Source organism: Silene latifolia, chromosome X (genome assembly GCF_048544455.1).
Source record: "Silene latifolia isolate original U9 population chromosome X, ASM4854445v1, whole genome shotgun sequence".
In the NCBI taxonomy this organism is placed as follows: domain Eukaryota; kingdom Viridiplantae; phylum Streptophyta; class Magnoliopsida; order Caryophyllales; family Caryophyllaceae; genus Silene; species Silene latifolia.
In genome coordinates this window covers 341776437-341800317 of record NC_133537.1, presented here as the reverse complement: position 1 = coordinate 341800317, position 23881 = coordinate 341776437, and positions in this window count along the sequence as shown.

Sequence of the window (23881 nt, the reverse complement as noted above, 5' to 3'; positions counted from 1 at the left end):
GTTCAGTTACGTATTGCTCGATTTCTATGTGATTTCGGAAAGTTTTGTTCCCAGGGACTTTGGAATCCGAAAAACCGTGTATTATACACTTCAATTTGACCCGTTCGGAAGGTCTTCGTGGGACCCTGTTTCTTTTTCTCCTGTTTTTTCAATCACGCGTCCGAGCTCATTCGAGGAATCAACTGCCATTGTTGAATCAACTTTTAGGACCTCAAATAAGCTTGACTTTAACACATTTTCTGATAATCAGGGTTTGGCGAATCTTGGTTTGTACACGGCACCCCCAAATGTCTTCGTTGGTGCTCAAACTTTGCGTGGCGCTTTATCGACCGAAGAACTTTCTATGTGATTTAAATTTTGTTCCAGGACCGGAATCCGAAAACCATGTATTATACACTTCAATTTGACGAGTTCGGAAGGTAAATCGGGACCATTTCTTTTTCTCCTGTTTTTCAATCAACGCGTCCGAGCTCATTTTCAGGAGATTTCGCAACTTTATTCGATTTCACCTCAAATATGACTTTAACATTTTCATGATAATCGAGTTTAGTAATGATTGGTTTTATGGGCACACCGGCATCACCAAATGTCTTCCGTTGGTGCTCAAACTTTGCGTGGCACTTTATCGAACCCCAGGAACTTTCTATGTGATTTCCGGAGAATTTTATTCAGGGACCAGGAATCCGCAAACCGTGTATTATACACTTCAATTTCAGCCATTAGGAAGGTCGTCTGTTTGTTTCTTTTCTCCTGTTTTTCAATCACGCGTCCGAGCTCATTTCAGGAATAAACCCGTTCGATTTCAGGAATCAACCCGTTCGATTTCAGCCTCAAATAACGAGTTTTAACATTTTCACGATAATCAGAGTTTTTAGCGAATCTTGGTTTTTGGGCACACCGGCACCCCAAATGTCTTCGTTGGTGCTCAAACTTTTTGTGGCCGCTTTATCGAACCCCGAGGAACTTTCTATGTGATTTCCGGAGAATTTTATTCCAGGACCCCGAATCCCGAAAAACCGTGTATTTACACTTTAATTTCGGTTTTGGGAGGTCGTGCCTACCTCGTTTCTTTTTCTCCTGTTTTCAATCACGCGTTCGATCTCGTTTCAGAATCAACTCATTTCGAGAATCAACCTGTTCGATTTCACCTCAAATAACGACTTTAACACATTTTCACGATAATCAGGTTTGAATGTTTTGGTTTGTCAGTACACCACCCTCCAAATGTCTTCCGTTGGTGCTCAAACTTTGCGTGGCTGCATTATCTGACCTGAGGAACTTTCTATGTGATTTTTCGGATAATTTTATTCGGGATCCCGAATCCCTAAAAACCGTGTATTATACTTCAATTTATTGTTCGGAAGGTCGTAGGACCACTGTTCTTTGTCTCCATGTTTTTCAATCACGCGTCCGATCTCATTTCAGAATCAACCCGTTCGATTCAAATCAACTCGATCGATTTCACTCAAATAACGAGCTTTAACATATTTTTCACGATAATCCGAGTTTTTGGCGAATCTTTGGTTTGTGGCACACCGACACCCCAAATGTCTTCCGTTGGTGCTCAAACTTTGCGTGGCGCTTTATCCGAATTCGAAGAACTTTCTATGTGATTTTCGAGAATTTTATTCCCCGGACCCCTAATCCCGAAAACCGTGTATTATACACTTCAATTTCGGCCGTTGAAGGTCGACTGGAACCTCGACCATTTCTTTTTCTCTGTTTTTCAATCATGCGTCCGAGCTCATTTCAGAATCAACTGTTCGATTTCGTTCACCTCAAATAACGAGCTTTAACACATTTTTCACGATAATCAGAGTTTTGTGAATCGCCGATTTGGCACACCGCACCACCAAATGTCTTCCGATGGTGCTCAAACTTTGCGTGGCCGCTTTATCCGACCCGAGGAACTTTCTTTGTGATTTCCGGAGAATTTTATTCCGGGACCCCGCATCTCGAAAACCGTGTAATACACACTTCAATTTCACCGTTCGGAAGGTCGCACGGAACCCGTTTCTTTTTCTCCTTGTTTTTCAATCATGCGTCCGAGCTCATTTCGGAATCAACCTGTCGATTTGAATCAACTCAATTTCAAATTTCAAATAACGAGCTTTAACACATTTTTAACGATAATCCGAGGTTTTAACGCCGGTTTGGGAACACCGGCACTCCCAAATGTCTTCCGTTGGTGCTCAAACTTTGCGGGCCACTTTATCCGACCGAAGAACTTTCTATGTGATTTTCGAGAGAATTTTATTCTGGACCTCTAATCCCGAAAACCGTGTATTATATACACTCAATTTACGGAAGGTCGCACGAACCTTTTCTTTTTCTCCTTGTTTTTCAATCACGCGTCCGAGCTCATTTCAGGAATCAACTTATTCGATTTGGAATCAACCTGCTCGATTCGAAAATTTCAAATAATGAGCTTTAACACATTTTCATGATAATCCGAGTTTCGCGAATGTTGGTTGTGGCACACCGGCACAACCAAATGTCTTCCGTTGGTGCTCAAACTTTGCGTGGCCGCTTTATCTGACCCGAGTAACTTTCTATGTGATGTCCGGAGAATTTTATTCCGGACCGATCCCGAAAAACCGTGTATTATACACTTCAATTTCACTGCTTAAGGTCGTCGGAACTATTTCTTTTTCTCCCTATTTTTCAATCACGCGTCCGAGCTCATTTCAAGAATAAACCTGTTCGATTTAACGAATCAACCTGTTCGATTTCAACCTCAAATAACGAGTTTTAACACATTTTTCACGATAATCCGAGTTTAGCGACTCCGTTTGGCACACCGGCACCCCCAAATGTCTTCCGTTGGTGCTCAAACTTTTTGTGGCCGCTTTATCGACATGAGTAACTTTCTATGTGATTTCGGAGAATTTTATTCGGAACTCCCCGAATCCCGAAAAGCCGTGTATTTTACACTTTAATTTCAAATAGTTCGGAAGGTCGATCGAACCATTTCTTTTTCTCCTGTTTTCAATCACGCGTTCGATCTCGTTTCAGAATCAACCCGTTCGATTTCAGGAATCAACCCGTTCGATTTCAGCCTAAAATAACGAGCTTTAACACATTTTCACGATAATCCGAGTTTCGGCGAATCTTTGGTTTACACCGGCACCCCCAAATGTCTTCCGTTGGTGCTCAAACTTTGCGTGGGCGCTTTATCTGACTCGAGAAACTTTCTATGTGATTTTCGGATAATTTTATTCCTCGGACCCCGAATCCCAAAACCGTGTATTATACACTTCAATTTCAAATTGTTCGGAAGGTTGTACCGGAACTGTTCCTTTTTCTCCTTTTTTTTCAATCACGCGTCCGAGCTCATTTCAGGAATCAACCTGTTCGATTTCGGAATCAACCTGTTCGATTTGAGCCTCAAATAACGAGCTTTAACACATTTTTATCGATAATCCGAGTTTCGTGAATCTTTGGTTTGGGCACACCGGCACCCCCAAATGTCTTCCGTTGGTGCTCAAACTTTGCGTGGCCGCTTTATCGACCGAAGAACTTTCTATGTGATTTTCGGAGAATTTTATTCCCGGACCTCGGATCCCGAAAACCGTGTATTATACACTTCAATTTCACCGTTCGGAAGGTCGTACGGAACCTGTTTCTTTTTCTCTCTTTTTTCAATCATGCGTCCGAGCTCATTTCAGAATCAACCTTTGTTCGATTTCAAATTTCCTCAAATAACGAGCTTTAACACATTTTTCACGATAATGCGAGTTTCGCGAATGCCGATTTGTAGGCACACCTAAGCACCACCAAATGTCTTCCAATGGTGCTCAAACTTTGCGTGGCCGCTTTATCGACCCGAGGAACTTTCTTTGTGATTTCCGAGAATTTATTCCGGGACCACGCATCCCAAAAACCGTGTAATACACACTTCAATTTCACTGTTCGGAAGGTCGTACATAACCTCGTTCTTTTTCTCCTTGTTTTTCAATCATGCGTCCGAGCTCATTTCAGGAATCAACCTGTTCGATTTCAGGAATCAACCTGTTCGATTTCACCTCAAATAACGAGCTTTAACACATTTTTAACGATAATCCGAGTTTCTATGAATCTTTGGTTTGGGCACACCGGCACCCCCAAATGTCTTCCGTTGGTGCTCAAACTTTGCGTGGCCACTTTATCGACCGAAGAACTTTCTATGTGATTTTCGAGAATTTTATTCCTGGACCTCGGAATCCAAAAAACCGTGTATTATACACTTCAATTTCAAACGTTCGGAAGGTCGTACCCGAACCTGTTTCTTTTTCTCCTGTTTTTCAATCAAGCGTCCGAGCTCATTTCGGGAATCAACTTATTCGATTTCAGGAATCAACTGTTCGATTCCGGCCTCAAATAATGAGCTTTAACACATTTTCATGATAATCCGAGTTTCGGCGAATCTTTGGTTTGTGGCACACCGGCACAACCAAATGTCTTCCGTTGGTGCTCAAACTTTGCGTGGCCGCTTTATCTGACCCGAGTAACTTTCTATGTGATGTCCGGAGAATTTTATTCCGGGACCCCCGAATCCCGAAAAACCGTGTATTATACACTTCATTTCGATCGTTCGGAAGGTCGTATTAGAACGCTTTTTCTCCTATTTTTCAATCACGCTTCCGAGCTCATTTCAGAATAAAGTCGTTTCGATTTAAGGAATCAACCTGTTCAATTTCAGCCTCAAATAACGAGTTTTAACACATTTTTCACGATAATCCGAGTTTCGCGACTAGTTCAGTTTGTGGCACACCCGCACCCCCAAATGTCTTCCGTTGGTGCTCAAAATTTGCGTGGCGCTTTATCTGACCCGAGGAACTTTCTATGTGATTTCCGGAGAATTTTATTCCGGGACCCCGAATCCCGAAAAACCGTGTATTATACACTTTAATTTCAGTTCGGAAGGTCGTCTCCGAACCTGTTTCTTTTCTCCCTGTTTTTCAATCACGCGTCCGAGCTCATTTCGAGAATCAACCTGTTCGATTTCAGCCTCAAATAACGAGTTTTAACACATTTTTCACGATAATCCGAGTTTCGACGAATGCTGGTTTGTGGCACACCGGCACCCCTAAATGTCTTCCGTTGGTGCTCAAACTTTGTGTGGCCGCTTTATCTGACCCGAGGGACTTTCTATGTGATTTCCGGAGAATTTTATTCCGGACCCCTAATCCCGAAAACCGTGTATTTATACACTTCAATTTCAGCCGTTCGAAGGTTGTACCGGAACCTGTTTCTTTTTCTCCCTGTTTTTCAATCACGCGTACGAGCTCATTTTAGGAATCAACCTGTTGGATTTCAGGAATCAACCTGTTCGATTTCAGCCTCAAATAACGAGCTTTAACACATTTTTCACGATAATCCGAGTTTCGACGAATGCTGGTTTGTGGCACACCGGCACCCCAAATGTCTTCTGTTGGTGCTCAAACTTTGCATGGCCGCTATATCTGACCCGAGGAACTTTCTATGTGATTTCCGGAGAATTTTATTCCGGGACCCCGGAATCCCGAAAAACCGTGTATTATACACTTTGATTTCAGTCGTTCGGAAGGTCGTAAAATAACGAGTTTTAACACATTTTTCACGATAATCCGAGTATCGACGAATGCTGGTTTGTGGCATACCGGCACCCCCAAATATCTTCCGTTGGTGCTCAAACTTTGTGTGACCGCTTTATCTGACCCGAGAAACTTTCTATGTGATGTCCGGAGAATTTTATTTCGGGACCCCGGAATCCCGAAAAACCGTGTATTATATACACTTCAATTTCACTGTTCGGAAGGTCGTGACGGAACCTGTTTCTTTTTCTCCTCGTTTTTCAATCACGCGTCCGAGCTCATTTCAGAATTAACTGCTTCGATTTCGGCCTCCAAATAACGAGCTTTAACACATTTTTCACGATAATCCGAGTTTCGCGAATGCTGGTTCAGGCACACACGCACGCCCAAATGTCTTCCGTTGGTGCTCAAACTTTGCGTGGCCGCTTTATCGACCCGAGGAACGTTCTTTGTGATTTCCTGGATTATACATTTCAATTTCACCGTCGGAATGTCGTGATCGAACCGTTTTTTTTCTCCCCGTTTTTCAATCACGCGTCCGAGCTCATTTCAGGAATAAACCCGTTCGATTTCAGGAATCAACCTGTTCGATTTCACCTCAAATAACGAGCTTTAACACATTTTTCACGATAATCCGAGTTTCGCGAATGCTGGTTTGTGGCACACCGGCACTCCCAAATGTCTTCCGTTGGTTGTAAAACTTTGCGTGGCCGTTTATCCGACCCGAGGAACTTTCTATGTGATTTCGAGAATTTTATTCCGGGACCCCGAATCCCGAAAAACGTGTATTATACACTTGATTTGAAATTGTTCGGAAGGTCGACGAACCTCGTTTCTTTTTCTCCCTTTTTTAATCACGCGTCCGAGCTTATTTCAGAATCAACCTATTCGATTTCAACCTCGAATAACGAGTTTTAACACATTTTTCACGATAATCCGAGTTTCGGCGAATCTTTTGGTTTGGCACACCGCACCCCAAAATGTCTTCCGTTGGTGCTCAAACTTTGCGTGGCTGCTTTATCTGACCGAGGAACTTTCTATGTGATTTCCGAGAATTTTATTCCGGGACTTCGAATCCCGAAAACCGTGTATTATACACTTCAATTTCAAATTTCGGAAGGTCGTCCGGAACTCGTATCTTTTTCTCCCTATTTTTCAATCACACGTCCGAGCTCATTTCAAGAATCAACCTGTTCGATTTCGGAATCAACTGTTCTATTTCACCTCGTATAACGAGCTTTAACACATTTTTCACGATAATCCGAGTTTTCGGCGAATCGCCGGTTTGGGTACACCCAAGCACCCCAAATGTCTTCCGTTGGTGCTCAAACTTTTTGTGGCCGCTTTATCCGACATGAGTAACTTTCTATGTGATTTCCGAGAATTTTATTCCGAACCCTGAATCCCGAAAAGCCGTGTATTTTACACTTTAATTTCAAATTTTTGGAAGGTCGTGATCGAACCGTTTTTTTTCTCCTCGTTTTTCAATCACGCGTTCGATCTCGTTTCAGAATCAACCTGTTCGATTTCAGTAATCAACCTGTTCGATTTCAGCCTCAAATAACGAGCTTTAACACATTTTTCACGATAATCCGAGTTTCGGCGAATGCTGGTTTGGGCACACCGGCACCCCCAAATGTCTTCCGTTGGTGCTCAAATTTTGCGTGGCCGCTTTATCTGACCTGAGAAACTTTCTATGTGATTTTCGGATAATTTTATTCCGGGACCCCGGAATCCCGAAAAACCGTGTATTATACACTTCAATTTCAGCCGTTCGGAAGGTCGTACCGGAACCTGTTCCTTTTTCTCCCTGTTTTTCAATCACGGTCCGATCTCATTTCAGAATCAACTGTTCGATTTCGAAAATCAACTCGATCGATTTCAGCCTCAAATAACGAGCTTTAACATATTTTTCACGATAATCCGAGTTTCGCCGAATGCTGGTTTGTGGCACACCGGCACCCCCAAATGTCTTCCGTTGGTGCTCAAACTTTGCGTGGCCGCTTTATCTGACCCGAAGAACTTTCTATGTGATTTTCGGAGAATTTTATTCCTGGACCTCGGAATCCCGAAAAACCGTGTATTATACACTTCAATTTCACCGTTCGGAAGGTCGTCATCGAACCTGTTTTTTTTTCTCTCTTTTTTCAATCATGCGTCCGAGCTCATTTCAGAATCAACTGTTCGATTTCACCTCAAATAACGAGCTTTAACACATTTTTCACGATAATCCGAGTTTCGTACGAATCGATTTGTAGGCACACCGCACCACCAAATGTCTTCCAATGGTGCTCAAACTTTGCGTGGCCGCTTTATCTGACCCGAGGAACTTTCTTTGTGATTTCCGAAGAATTTTATTCCGGACCACGGCATCCCGAAAACCGTGTAATACACACTTCAATTTCAGTTCGGAAGGTCGTACGGAACTGTTTCTTTTTCTCCCTGTTTTTTCAATCACGCGTCCGAGCTCATTTCGGAATCAACCTGTTCCATTTCGTAAATCAACTTTGTTCCATTTCACCTCAAATAACGAGCTTTAACACATTTTTCACGATAATCCGAGTTTCCGCGAATCGTTGGTTTGTGCCTTTGGGCACACCGGCACCCCTAAATGTCTTCCGTTGGTGCTCAAACTTTGCGTGGCCCCTTTATCTTTCCCGAGGAACTTTCTATGTGATTTCCGAGAATTTTGTTCTAGGACCCCTAATCCCGAAAATCGTGTATTATACACTTTAATTTCAAAATCTGATGAAGGTCGTCGGACCACCGTTTCTTTTTCTCTCTTTTTTCAATCATGCGTCCGAGCTCATTTCAGAATCAACTGTTTCGATTTCACCTCAAATAACGAGCTTTAACACATTTTTCACGATAATCTGAGTTTCGGCGAATGCTGATTTGTGGCACACCGGCACCACCAAATGTCTTCCAATGGTGCTCAAACTTTGCGTGGCCGCTTTATCTGACCCGAGGAACTTTCTTTGTGATTTCCGAAGAATTTTATTCCGGGACCCCGCATCCCGAAAACCGTGTAATACACACTTCAATTTCAAATAGTTCGGAAGGTCGTCACGGAACTGTTTCTTTTTCTCCTTGTTTTTCAATCATGCGTCCGAGCTCATTTCGAATCAACTTTGTTCGATTTCAGAATCAACCTGTTCGATTTCAACCTCAAATAACGAGCTTTAACACATTTTTAACGATAATCCGAGTTTCGGCGAATCTTTGGTTTGGGAACACCGCACCCCCAAATGTCTTCCGTTGGTGCTCAAACTTTGCGTGGCCACTTTATCGACCCAAGAACTTTCTATGTGATTTTCGAGAAATTTTATTCCTGGACCTCGGAATCCCGTAAAACCGTGTATTATACACTTCAATTTCAGCCGTTCGGAAGGTCGTACCGGAACCTGTTTCTTTTTCTCCCTGTTTTTCAATCACGCGTCCGAGCTCATTTCAGGAATCAACTTATTCGATTTCAGGAATCAACCTGTTCGATTCCAGCCTCAAATAATGAGCTTTAACACATTTTCATGATAATCCGAGTTTCGGCGAATCTGGTTTGTGGCACACCGGCACAACCAAATGTCTTCCGTTGGTGCTCAAACTTTGCGTGGCCGCTTTATCTGACCCAAGTAACTTTCTATGTGATGTCCGGAGAATTTTATTCCGGGACCCCGGAATCCCGAAAAACCGTGTATTATACACTTCAATTTCAACCGTTCGGAAGGTCGTCGAATCGCTTTTCTTTTTCTCCTATTTTTCAATCACGCTTCCGAGCTCATTTCAGGAATAAAGCTGTTCGATTTAAGGAATCAACCTGTTCGATTTCAACCTCAAATAACGAGTTTTAACACATTTTTCACGATAATCAGAGTTTCGTAATTGGTTTGTGGCACACCAAAGACCCCAAATGTCTTCCGTTGGTGCTCAAAATTTGTGTGGCCGCTTTATCTGACCTGAGGAACTTTCTATGTGATTTCCGGAGAATTTTATTCCGGACCCGAATCCCGAAAACCGTGTATTATACACTTTAATTTCAATTTCGGAAGTTCGGAAGGTCGTACTCGAACCTGTTTCTTTTTCTCCTGTTTTTCAATCACGCGTCCGAGCTCATTTCAGGAATCAACCTGTTCGATTTCAACATCAAATAACGAGTTTTAACACATTTTTCACGATAATCCGAGTTTCGACGAATCTTTGGTTTGTGGCACACCGGCACCCCCAAATGTCTTCCGTTGGTGCTCAAACTTTGTGTGGCCGCTTTATCTGACCCGAGGACTTTCTATTTGATTTCTGAGAATTTTATTCGGGACCCCGGAATCCCAAAAAACCGTGTATTTATACACTTCAATTTCACCGTTCAAGGTTGTCAGACGGAACCCGTTTCTTTTTCTCCCTGTTTTTCAATCACGCTGCATTTGAGCTCATTTTAGGAATCAACTGTTGGATTTCAGGAATAAACCTGTTCGATTTCACCTCAAATAACGAGTTTTAACATATTTTCACGATATTCCGAGTTTCGATTTAATCTTGGTTTGTGGCACACCGTCACCCCCAAATGTCTTCCGTTGGTGCTCAAACTTTGCGTGACCGCTTTATCGACTGAGGAACTTTGTATGTGATTTCCGGAGAATTTTATTCCGGGACCTCGGAATCACGAAAAACCGTTTATTATACATTTCAATTTCAGCCGTTGAATGTCGTCATCGAACTGTTTCTTTTTCTCCTGTTTTTCAATCAGGCGTCCGAGCTCATTTCAGAATCAACCTGTTCGATTTCGTGAATCAACTGTTCGATTTCAGCCTCAAATAACGAGCTTTAACACATTTTTCACGATAATCTGAGTTTAGGCGAATCTTTGGTTTGGTACACACCGCACTCCCAAATGTCTTCCGTTGGTTGTAAAACATTGCGTGGCCATTTTATCTGACCCGAGAACTTTCTATGTGATTTCCGGAGAATTTTATTCCGGGACCCTAATCCCAAAACCGTGTATTATACACTTCGATTTCAAATTCGGAAGGTCGATGCGGAACTGTTTCTTTTTTCTCCCTGTTTTTTAATCACGCGTCCGAGCTTATTTCAGGAATCAACCTGTTCGATTTCAACCTCGAATAACGAGTTTTAACACATTTTTCACGATAATCCGAGGAGTTTCGGCGAATCTTTGGTTTGGGCACACCGCACCCCAAAATGTCTTCCGTTGGTGCTCAAACTTTGCGTGGCTGCTTTATCTCGACCCGAGGAACTTTCTATGTGATTTCCGAGAATTTTATTCCGGGACTCAAATCCCGAAACCGTGTATTATACACTTCAATTTCACCGTTCGGAAGGTCGTACGAACCTTGTTTCTTTTTCTCCCTATTTTTCAATCACACGTCCGAGCTCATTTCAAGAATCAACCTGTTCGATTTCGGAATCAACCTGTGTTCGATTTCAAATTTCGGATAACGAGCTTTAACACATTTTTCACGATAATCCGAGTTTCGGCGAATGCTGGTTTGTGGCACACCGGCACCCCCAAATGTCTTCCGTTGGTGCTCAAACTTTGCGTTGCCGCTTTATCTGACCCGAAGAACTTTCTATGTGATTTCCGGATAATTTTGTTCCGGGACCCCGGAATCCCGAGAAACCGTGTATTATACACTTCAATTTCAGCCGTTCGGAAGGTCGTACCAGACCCTGTTTCTATTTCTCCTTGTTTTTCAATCACGCGTACGAGCTCATTTCAGGAATCAACCTGTTCGATTTCAGCCTCAAATAACGAGATTTAACACATTTTCACGATAATCCGAGTTTCTAGGAATCTTTGGTTTGTGGCACCTCGGCACCCCCAAATGTCTTCCGTTGTTGCTCAAACTTTGCGTGGCCTCTTTATCGACCCAAGGAACAATCTATGTGATTTCCGAGAATTTTGTTCCGGATCAAATTCCCAAAACCGTGTATTATACACTTCAATTTCAAATAGTTCGGAAGGTCGTGCGGAACGTGTTTCTTTTTCTCCTGTTTTTTTAATCACGCGTCGAGCTCATTTCAGAATCAACTGTTTCGATTTCAGCCTCGAATAACGAGCTTTAACACATTTTTAACGATAATCCGAGTTTCGGCGAATCTTTGGTTTGTGGCACACCGGCACCCCAAATGTCTTCCGTTGGTGCTCAAACTTTGCGTTGCCGCTTTATCTGACCCGAAGAACTTTTTATGAAATTTCCGGATAATTTTGTTCGGGACCCCGAATCCCGAGAAACTGTATTATACACTTCAATTTCAAGTTCGGAAGGTCGTAAATCTGGACCCTGTTTCTTTTTCTCCTTGTTTTTCAATCACGCGTCGAGCTCATTTCAGAATCAACCTGTTCGATTTCAAAATCAACTGTTCGATTTCACCTCAAATAACGAGATTTAACACATTTTTCACGATAATCCGAGTTTCGGCGAATGCTGGTTTGTGGCACACCGGCACCCCCAAATGTCTTCCGTTGTTGCTCAAACTTTGCGTGGCCGCTTTATCTGAGCCGAGGAACTTTCTATGTGATTTCCGGAGAATTTTGTTCCGGACCGTGGAATCCCAGAAAACCGTGTATTATACACTTCAATTTCAGCCGTTCGGAAGGTCGTCCGGACCACTGTTTCTTTTTCTCCCTGTTTTTCAATCACGCGTCCGAGCTCATTTCGGAATCAACCTGTTCCATTTCGAAAATCAACTTTGTTCCATTTCACCTCAAATAACGAGCTTTAACACATTTTCACGATAATCCGAGTTTCCGCGAATACTGGTTTGTGCCTTTGTGGCACACCGGCACCCCTAAATGTCTTCCGTTGGTGCTCAAACTTTGCGTGGCCCCTTTATCTTTCCCGAGGAACTTTCTATGTGATTTCCGGAGAATTTTGTTCTAGGACCCGGAATCCCGAAAAATCGTGTATTATACACTTTAATTTCACCGTCTGAAGGTCGTACGGACCTGTTTCTTTTTCTCTCTTTTTTTCAATCATGCGTCCGAGCTCATTTCAGAATCAACCTTTGTTCGATTTCACCTCAAATAACGAGCTTTAACACATTTTTCACGATAATCTGAGTTTCGGCGAATGCTGATTTGTGGCACACCGGCACCACCAAATGTCTTCCAATGGTGCTCAAACTTTGCGTGGCCGCTTTATCTGACCCGAGGAACTTTCTTTGTGATTTCCGAAGAATTTTATTCCGGGACCCTGGCATCCCGAAAAACCGTGTAATACACACTTCAATTTCAAATAGTTCGGAAGGTCGTCACGGAACTGTTTCTTTTTCTCCTTGTTTTTCAATCATGCGTCCGAGCTCATTTCAGAATCAACCTGTTCGATTTCGAATCAACTGTTCGATTTCAACCTCAAATAACGAGCTTTAACACATTTTTAACGATAATCCGAGTTTCGGCGAATGCTGGTTTGGGAACACCGGCACCCCCAAATGTCTTCCGTTGGTGCTCAAACTTTGCGTGGCCACTTTATCTGACCAAGAACTTTCTATGTGATTTTCGGAGAGAATTTTATTCCCGGACCTCGGAATCCCGAAAAACCGTGTATTATACACTTCAATTTCACCGTTCGGAAGGTGGTACCGGAACCTGTTTCTTTTTCTCCCTGTTTTTCAATCACGCGTCCGAGCTCATTTCAGGAATCAACTTATTCGATTTCAGGAATCAACCTGTTCGATTCCAGCCTCAAATAATGAGCTTTAACACATTTTCATGATAATCCGAGTTTCGGCGAATGCTGGTTTGTGGCACACCGGCACAACCAAATGTCTTCCGTTGGTGCTCAAACTTTGCGTGGCCGCTTTATCTGACCCAAGTAACTTTCTATGTGATTTCCGGAGAATTTTATTCCGGGACCCCGGAATCCCGAAAACCGTGTATTATACACTTCAATTTCAACCGTTCGGAAGGTCGTCTCGAATCTTTTTCTTTTTCTCCTATTTTTCAATCACGCTTCCGAGCTCATTTCAGAATAAAGCTGTTCGATTTAAGGAATCAACCTGTTCGATTTCAGCCTCAAATAACGAGTTTTAACACATTTTTCACGATAATCCGAGTTTCGGCGAATTCTGGTTTGTGGCACACCAGCACCCCCAAATGTCTTCCGTTGGTGCTCAAAATTTGTGTGGCCGCTTTATCTGACCTGAGGAACTTTCTATGTGATTTCCGGAGAATTTTATTCCGGGACCCCGGAATCCCGAAAAACCGTGTATTATACACTTTAATTTCAGCCGTTCGGAAGGTCGTACCGGAACCTGTTTCTTTTTCTCCCTGTTTTTCAATCACGCGTCCGAGCTCATTTCAGAATCAACTGTTCGATTTCGCCTCAAATAACGAGTTTTAACACATTTTTCACGATAATCCGAGTTTCGACGAATCTTGGGTTTGTGGCACACCGCCACCCCAAAATGTCTTCCGTTGGTGCTCAAACTTTGTGTGCCCGCTTTATCTGACCCGAGGGACTTTCTATTTGATTTCTGGAGAATTTTATTCCGGGACCCCGGAATCCCGAAAAACCGTGTATTTATACACTTCAATTTCAGCCGTTCGAAGGTTGTACCGGAACCTGTTTCTTTTTCTCCCTGTTTTTCAATCACGCGTACGAGCTCATTTTAGGAATCAACCTGTTGGATTTCAGGAATAAACCTGTTCGATTTCAGCCTCAAATAACGAGTTTTAACATATTTTTCACGATATTCCGAGTTTCGACGAATGCTGGTTTGTGGCACACCGTCACCCCCAAATGTCTTCCGTTGGTGCTCAAACTTTGCGTGACCGCTTTATCTGACCTGAGGAACTTTGTATGTGATTTCCGGAGAATTTTATTCCGGGACCTCGGAATCACGAAAAACCGTTTATTATACATTTCAATTTCAGCCGTTCGGAATGTCGTACCGGAACCTGTTTCTTTTTCTCCCTGTTTTTCAATCAGGCGTCCGAGCTCATTTCAGGAATCAACCTGTTCGATTTCAGGAATCAACCTGTTCGATTTCAGCCTCAAATAACGAGCTTTAACACATTTTTCACGATAATCGAGTTTCGGCGAATCTTTGGTTTGTGGCACAAGCACTCCCAAATGTCTTCCGTTGGTTGTAAAACATTGCGTGGCCATTTTATCTGACCCGAGAACTTTCTATGTGATTTCCGAGAATTTTATTCCGGGACCGAAATCCCAAAAACCGTGTATTATACACTTCGGTTTCAAAGTTCGGAAGGTCGACTGAACCTGTTTCTTTTTCTCCTGTTTTTTAATCACGCGTCCGAGCTTATTTCAGAATCAACCTTGTTCGATTTCAGCCTCAAATAACGAGTTTTAACACATTTTTCACGATAATCCGAGGAGTTTCGCGAATCTTTGGTTTGTGGCACACCGGCACCCCAAAATGTCTTCCGTTGGTGCTCAAACTTTGCGTGGCTGCTTTATCTGACCCGAGGAACTTTCTATGTGATTTCCGGAGAATTTTATTCCGGGACTCCGAAATCCCGAAAAACCGTGTATTATACACTTCAATTTCAGCCGTTCGGAAGGTCGTACCGGAACCTGTTTCTTTTTCTCCCTATTTTTCAATCACACGTCCGAGCTCATTTCAAGAATCAACCTGTTCGATTTCGGGAATCAACCTGTTCGATTTCAGCCTCAGATAACGAGCTTTAACACATTTTTCACGATAATCCGAGTTTCGGCGAATGCTGGTTTGTGGCACACCGGCACCCCCAAATGTCTTCCGTTGGTGCTCAAACTTTGCGTTGCCGCTTTATCGACCAAGAACTTTCTATGTGATTTCCGGATAATTTTGTTCCGGGACCCCGGAATCCCGAGAAACCGTGTATTATACACTTCAATTTCAGCCGTTCGGAAGGTCGTACCAGACCCTGTTTCTATTTCTCCTTGTTTTTCAATCACGCGTACGAGCTCATTTCAGGAATCAACCTGTTCGATTTCAGCCTCAAATAACGAGATTTAACACATTTTTCACGATAATCCGAGTTTCGGCGAATGCTGGTTTGTGGCACCTCGGCACCCCCAAATGTCTTCCGTTGTTGCTCAAACTTTGCGTGGCCTCTTTATCTGACCCAAGGAACAATCTATGTGATTTCCGGAGAATTTTGTTCCGGGACTGTAAATTCCCGAAAAACCGTGTATTATACACTTCAATTTCAGCCGTTCGGAAGGTCGTACCGGAACGTGTTTCTTTTTCTCCCTGTTTTTTAATCACGCGTCTGAGCTCATTTCAGGAATCAACCTGTTCGATTTCAGCCTCGAATAACGAGCTTTAACACATTTTACACGAGAATCCGAGTTTCGGCGAATGCAGGTTTGTGGCACACCGGCACCCCCAAATGTCTTCCGTTGGTGCTCAAACTTTGCGTGGCTGCTTTATCTGACCCGAGGAATTTTCTATGTGATTTCCGTAGAATTTTATTCCGGGACTCCGGAATCCCGAAAAACCGTGTATTATACACTTCAATTTCAGCCGTTCGGAAGGTCGTACCGGAACCTGTTTCTTTTTCTCCCTATTCTTCAATCACACGTCCGAGCTCATTTCAAGAATCAACCTGTTCTATTTCGGGAATCAACTTTGTTCGATTTCAAATTTAGATAACGAGCTTTAACACATTTTTAACGATAATCCGAGTTTCGGCGAATCTTTGGTTTGTGGTACACCGCACCCCCAAATGTCTTCCGTTGGTGCTCAAACTTTGCGTTGCCGCTTTATCTGACCCGAAGAACTTTTTATGAAATTTCCGGATAATTTTGTTCCGGACCCCTAATCCCGAGAAACCGCGTGTATTATACACTTCAATTTCAAATGCCGTTCGGAAGGTCGTGCGGACCTGTTTCTTTTTCTCTTTGTTTTTCAATCACGCGTCCGAGCTCATTTCAGAATCAACCTGTTCGATTTCAGAAATCAACTGTTCGATTTCACCTCAAATAACGAGATTTAACACATTTTTCACGATAATCAGAGTTTCGTGAATCTTTGGTTTGTGGCACACCTGCACCCCCAAATGTCTTCCGTTGTTGCTCAAACTTTGCGTGGCCGCTTTATCTGAGCCGAGGAACTTTCTATGTGATTTCCGGAGAATTTTGTTCCTGGACCGTGGAATCCCGAAAAACCGTGTATTATACACTTCAATTTGGCCGTTCGGAAGGTCGTCGGACCACGTTTCTTTTTCTCCTGTTTTTCAATCACGCGTCCGAGCTCATTTCAGGAATCAACCTGTTCCATTTCAGAAATCAACCTGTTCCATTTCAGCCTCAAATAACGAGCTTTAACACATTTTTCACGATAATCCGAGTTTCCGCGAATACTGGTTTGTGCCTTTGTGGCACACCGGCACCCCTAAATGTCTTCCGTTGGTGCTCAAACTTTGCGTGGCCCCTTTATCTTTCCCGAGGAACTTTCTATGTGATTTCCGGAGAATTTTGTTCTAGGACCCCTAATCCCGAAAAATCGTGTATTATACACTTTAATTTCAAATTGCGTCTGAAAGGTCGTGACCCTGTTTCTTTTTCTCCGGCTTTCAATCACGCGTCCGAGCTCATTTCGAATCAACTGTTCGATTTCAGCCCCAAATAACGAGCTTTAACACATTTTTCACGATAATCCGAGTTTCGGCGAATCTTTGGTTTGTGGCACAAAGAAGACACCCCCAAATGTCTTCCGTTGGTGCTCAAACTTTACGTGGCCACTTTATCGACCCGAGGACCTTTCTACGTGATTTTCGAGAATTTTGTTCCAGGACCCCGGAATCCCGAAAAACCGTGTATTTATACATTTCAATTTCAAATAGTTCGGAAGGTCGTCGGACCCTATTTCTTTTTCTCCCTGTTTTTCAATCACGGGTCCCAGCTCATTTCTGGAATCAACCTGTCCAATTTCAGGAATCAACCTGTTAGATTTCAACCTCAAATAACGAGCTTTAACACATTGTTCACGATAATCCGAGTTTCGGCGAATGCTGGTTTGTGGCACACCGGCACCCCCAACTCTCTTCCGTTGGTGCTCAAACTTTGTTTGGCCGCTTTATCTGATCCGAGGAACTTTCTATGTGATTTCCGGAGAATTTTGTTCCAGGACCCCGGAATCCCGAAAAACCGTGTATTATATACACTTCAATTTTAGTCGTTCGGAAGGTCGTACCGGACCCTGTTTCTTTTTCTCCCTGTTGTTCAATCACGTGTCCGAGCTCATTTCAGGAATCAACCTGTTCGATTTCAGCCTCAAATAACGAGCTTTAACACATTTTTCACGATAATCCGAGTTTCGGCGAATGCTGGTTTTTGCCACACCGGCACCCCCAAATGTCTTCCGTTGGTGCTCAAACTTTGCGTGGCCGCTTTATCTGACCCAAGGAAGTTTCTATGTGATTTCCGGAAAATTTTGTTCCGGGACCCCGGAATCCCGAAAAACCGTGTATTTATACACTTCAATTTCAGCCGTTCGGAAGGTCGTACCGGACCCTGTTTCTTTTTCTCCCTGTTTTTCAATCATGCGTCCGAGCTCATTTCAGGAATCAACCTGTTCGAGTTCAGGAATCAACCTATTCGATTTCAGCCTCAAATAACGAGCTTTAACACATTTTTCACGATAATCTGAGTTTCGGCGAATGCTGGTTTGTGGCACACCGGCACCCCCAAATGTCTTCCATTGGTGCTCAAACTTTGCGTGGCCGCTTTATTTGATCCGAGAAACTTTCTATGTGATTTCCGGAGAATTTTGTTCCGGGACCCCGGAATCCCGAAAAACCGTGTATTATACACTTCAATTTTAACCGTTCGGAAGGTCGTACCGGACCCTGTTTCTTTTTCTCCCTGTTGTTCAATCACGCGTCCGAGCTCATTTCAGGAATCAACGTATTCGATTTCAGCATCAAATAACGAGTTTTAACACATTTTTCACGATAATCCGTGTTTCGGCGAATGCTAGTTTGTGGCACACCGGCACCCCCAAATGTCTTCCGTTGGTGCTCAAACTTTGCGTGGCCGCTTTATCTGACCCGAGGAACTTTCTATGTAATTTCCGGAGAATTTTGTTACGGGACCCGGAATCCAAAAACCCGTGTATTATACACTTCAATTTCGGCCCGTTCGGAAAGTCGTCACGACCTGTTTCTTTTTCTCCGTGTTTTTAATCACGCGTCCGAGCTCATTTCGAAATCAACCTATTCGATTTCACCTCAAATAACGAGCTTTAACACATTTTTCACGATAATCCGAGTTTCGGCGAATGCTTTGGTTTGTGGCACACCAGCACCCCCAAATGTCTTCCATTGGTGCTCAAACTTTGCGTGGCCGCTTTATCTGACCCGAGAAATTTCTATGTAATTTCCGGAGAATTTTATTCCGGGACCCCAGAATCCCGAAAAACCGTGTATTATACACTTCAATTTCAGCCGTTCGGAAGGTCGTCATGGGAACCTTTCTTTTTCTCCCTATTTTTCAATCACGCGTCCGAGCTTATTTCAGGAATCAACCTGTTCGATTTCAGGAATCAACCTGTTCGATTTCACCTCAAATAACGAGCTTTAACACATTTTTCACGATAATCCGAGTTTCGGCGAATGTTGGTTAGTGGCACACCGGCACTCCCAAATGTCTTCCGTAGGTGCTCAAACTTTGCGTAGCCGCTTTATCGACCCGAGGAACTTTCTATGTGATTTCCGGAGAATTTTATTCCTAAGGAATCCCGAAAAACCGTGTATTATATATACACTTCAATTTCACCGTTCGGAAGGTCGTCGGAACTGTTTCTTTTTCTCCCTGTTTTTCAATGAAGCGTCCGAGCTCATTTCAGAATCAACTTTGTTCGATTTCTGCTCAAATAACGAGCTTAAACACATTTTTCACGATAATCCGAGTTTCGGCGAATCTTTGGTTTGTGGCACACCAAAGACCCCCAAATGTCTTCCGTTGGTGCTCAAACTTTACGTGGCCACTTTATCTGACCCGAGGACCTTTCTACGTGATTTTCGGAGAATTTTATTCCGGGACCCTGAAATACCGAAAAACCGTGTATTTATACATTTCAATTTCAGCCGTTCAGAAGGTCGTACCGGACCCTATTTCTTTTTCTCCCTGTTTTTCAATCACGGGTCCCAGCTCATTTCAAGAATCAACTTTGTCAATTTCGGAATCAACTTTGTTAGATTTCACCTCAAATAACGAGCTTTAACACATTTTTCACGATAATCCGAGTTTCGGCGAATCTTGGTTTGTGGCACACCGGCACCCCAAACTCTCTTCCGTTGGTGCTCAAACTTTGTTTGGCCGCTTTATCTGATCCGAGGAACTTTCTATGTGATTTAGGAGAATTTTGTTCCAGGACCGGAATCCCAAAAACCGTGTATTATATACACTTCAATTTTAGTCGTTCGGAAGGTCGTGCGGACCTGTTTCTTTTTCTCCCCGTTGTTCAATCACGCGTCCGAGCTCATTTCAGGAATCAACCTGTTCGATTTCACCTCAAATAACGAGCTTTAACACATTTTTCACGATAATCCGAGTTTCGGCGAATCTTTGGTTTTTGCCACACCGGCACCCCAAATGTCTTCCGTTGGTGCTTAAACTTTGCGTGGCCGCTTTATCTGACTCAAGGAAGTTTCTATGTTATTTCCGGAAAATTTTGTTCCGGGACCCCGGAATCCGAAAAACCGTGTATTATACACTTCAATTTCGGTAAATTCGGAAGGTCGTATCGGACCACTGTTTCTTTTTCTCCTGTTTTTCAATCATGCGTCCGAGCTCATTTCAGAATCAACCTGTTCGAGTTCGGAATCAACCTATTCGATTTCGACCTCAAATAACGAGCTTTTTCACGATAATCGAGTTTCGGCGAATCTTTGGTTTGTAGCACACACCGGCACCCCAATTATCTTCCATTGGTGCTCAAACTTTGCGTGGCCGCTTTATTTGATCCGAGAAACTTTCTATGTGATTTCCGGAGAATTTTGTTCCGGGACCGGAATCCCAAAACCGTGTATTATACACTTCAATTTTAGCCGTTCGGAAGGTCGTCTGGGACCACTGTTTCTTTTTCTCCTGTTGTTCAATCACGCGTCCGAGCTCATTTCAGAATCAACGTATTCGATTTCACATCAAATAACGAGTTTTAACACATTTTTCACGATAATCCGTGTTTTGGCGAATGCTAGTTTGTGGCACACCGGCACCCCCAAATGTCTTCCGTTGGTGCTCAAACTTTGCGTGGCCGCTTTATCGACCCGAGGAACTTTCTATGTAATTTCCGGAGAATTTTGTTCCGGGACCCCTAATCCCGAAACCCGTGTATTATACACTTCAATTCCGGCCGTTCGGAAAGTCGTACGGACCACGTTTCTTTTTCTCCCTGTTTTTCAATCACGCGTCCGAGCTCATTTCAGGAATCAACCTGTTCGATTTCACCTCAAATAACGAGCTTTAACACATTTTTCACGATAATCCGAGTTTCGGCGAATGCTGGTTTGTGGCACACCAGCACCCCCAAATGTCTTCCATTGGTGCTCAAACTTTGCGTGGCCGCTTTATCTGACCCGAAAAAGTTCTATGTAATTTCCGGAGAATTTTATTCCGGGACCCCAGAATCCCGAAAAACCGTGTATTATACACTTCAATTTCAGCCGTTCGGAAGGTCGTGCACTAACTGTTTCTTTTTCTACCTATTTTTCAATCACGCGTCCGAGCTCATTTCAGAATCAACCTGTTCGATTTCGGAATCAAGTCATTAGATTTCACCTCAAATAACGAGCTTTAACACATTTTTCACGATAATCCAAGTTTCGGCGAATCTTTGGTTAGTGGCACACCGGCACTCCCAAATGTCTTCCGTAGGTGCTCAAACTTTGCGTAGCCGCTTTATCGACCCGAGGAACTTTCTATGTGATTTCCGGAGAATTTTATTCGGAAGGAATCTAAAAACCGTGTATTATATATACACTTCAATTTCACCGTTCGAGGAAGGTCGTCCGAAACTGTTTCTTTTTCTCCTGTTTTTCAATCAAGCGTCCAAGCTCATTTCAGAATCAACTTTGTTCGATTTCTCGCTCAAATAACGAGCTTTAACACATTTTTCACGATAATCCGAGTTTCGGCGAATCTTTGGTTTGTGGCACACCAAAGACCCCCAAATGTCTTCCGTTGGTGCTCAAACTTTACGTGGCCACTTTATCGACCCGAGGACCTTTCTACGTGATTTTCGAGAATTTTATTCCGGGACCACCGTAATCCCGAAAAAACCGTGTATTTATACATTTCAATTTTAGTCGTTCGGAAGGTCGTACCGGACCCTGTTTATTTTTCTCCCTGTTGTTCAATCACGTGTCCGAGCTCATTTCAGGAATCAACCTGTTCGATTTCAGCCTCAAATAACGAGCTTTAACACATTTTTCACGATAATCCGAGTTTCGGCGAATGCTGGTTTTTGCCACACCGGCACCCCCAAATGTCTTCCGTTGGTGCTCAAACTTTGCGTGGCCGCTTTATCTGACCCAAGGAAGTTTCTATGTTAGTTCCGGAAAATTTTGTTCCGGGACCCTGGAATCCCGAAAAACCGTGTATTATAAACTTCAATTTCAGCCGTTCGGAAGGTCGTACCGGACCCTGTTTCTTTTTCTCCCTGTTTTTCAATCATGCGTCCGAGCTCATTTCAGAATCAACCTGTTCGAGTTCGGAATCAACCTATTCGATTTCGACCTCAAATAACGAGCTTTTTCACGATAATCTGAGTTTCGGCGAATGCTGGTTTGTGGCACACCGGCACCCCAATTGTCTTCCATTGGTGCTCAAACTTTGCGTGGCCGCTTTATCTGACCCGAGGAACTTTCTATGTAATTTCCGGAGAATTTTGTTCCGGGACCGGAATCCCGAAAAACCGTGTATTATACACTTCAATTTCAAATGTTCGGAAAGTCGTGCGGACCACTGTTTCTTTTTCTCCCTGTTTTTTAATCACGCGTCCGAGCTCATTTCAGAATCAACCTGTTCGATTTCACCTCAAATAACGAGCTTTAACACATTTTTCACGATAATCCGAGTTTCGGCGAATCTTTGGTTTGTGGCACACCAAAGACACCCCAAATGTCTTCCATTGGTGCTCAAACTTTGCGTGGCCGCTTTATCTGACCCGAGGAATTTCTATGTAATTTCCGGAGAATTTTATTCCGGGACCCCAGAATCCCGAAAAACCGTGTATTATACACTTCAATTTCAAAGTTCGGAAGGTCGTACGGAACCTGTTTCTTTTTCTCCCTATTTTTCAATCACGCGTCCGAGCTCATTTCAGGAATCAACCTGTTCGATTTCAGGAATCAAGCTGTTAGATTTCAGCCTCAAATAACGAGCTTTAACACATTTTTCACGATAATCCGAGTTTCGGCGAATGTTGGTTAGTGGCACACCGGCACTCCCAAATGTCTTCCGTAGGTGCTCAAACTTTGCGTAGCCGCTTTATCGACCCGAGGAACTTTCTATGTGATTTCCGGAGAATTTTATTCCTAAGGAATCCCGAAAAACCGTGTATTATATATACACATCAATTTCAGCCGTTCGGAAGGTCGTACCGGAACCTGTTTCTTTTTCTCCCTGTTTTTCAATCAAGCGTCCGAGCTCATTTCAGGAATCAACCTGTTCGATTTCTGCTCAAATAACGAGCTTAAACACATTTTTCACGATAATCCGAGTTTTGGCGAATCTTTGGTTTGTGGCACACCGCACCCCAAATGTCTTCCGTTGGTGCTCAAACTTTGCGTGGCCGCTTTATCTCACCCGGGAACTTTCTATGTGATTTCCGGATAATTTATTCCGGACCCCTAATCCCGAAAACATGTATTATACATTTCAATTTCACCATTCGGAAGGTCGTACCGGAACCTGTTTCTTTTTCTCCCTGTTTTTCAATCACGCGTCCGAGCTCATTTCAGGAATCAACCTGTTCGAGTTTAGGAATCAACCTATTCGATTTCAGCCTCAAATAACGAGCTTTAACACATTTTTCACGATAATCTGAGTTTCGGCGAATGCTGGTTTGTGGCACACCGGCACCCCCAAATGTCTTCCATTGGTGCTCAAACTTTGCGTGGCCGCTTTATTTGATCCGAGAAACTTTCTATGTGATTTCCGGAGAATTTTGTTCCGGGACCCCGGAATCCTGAAAAACCGTGTATTATATATAAACTTCAATTTTAGCCGTTCGGAAGGTCGTACCTGACCCTGTTTCTTTTTCTCCCTGTTGTTCAATCACGCGTCCGAGCTCATTTCAGGAATCCGTTTTTCACAACCTGTCTTCCGTTGGTGCTCAAACTTTGCGTGGGCGCTTTA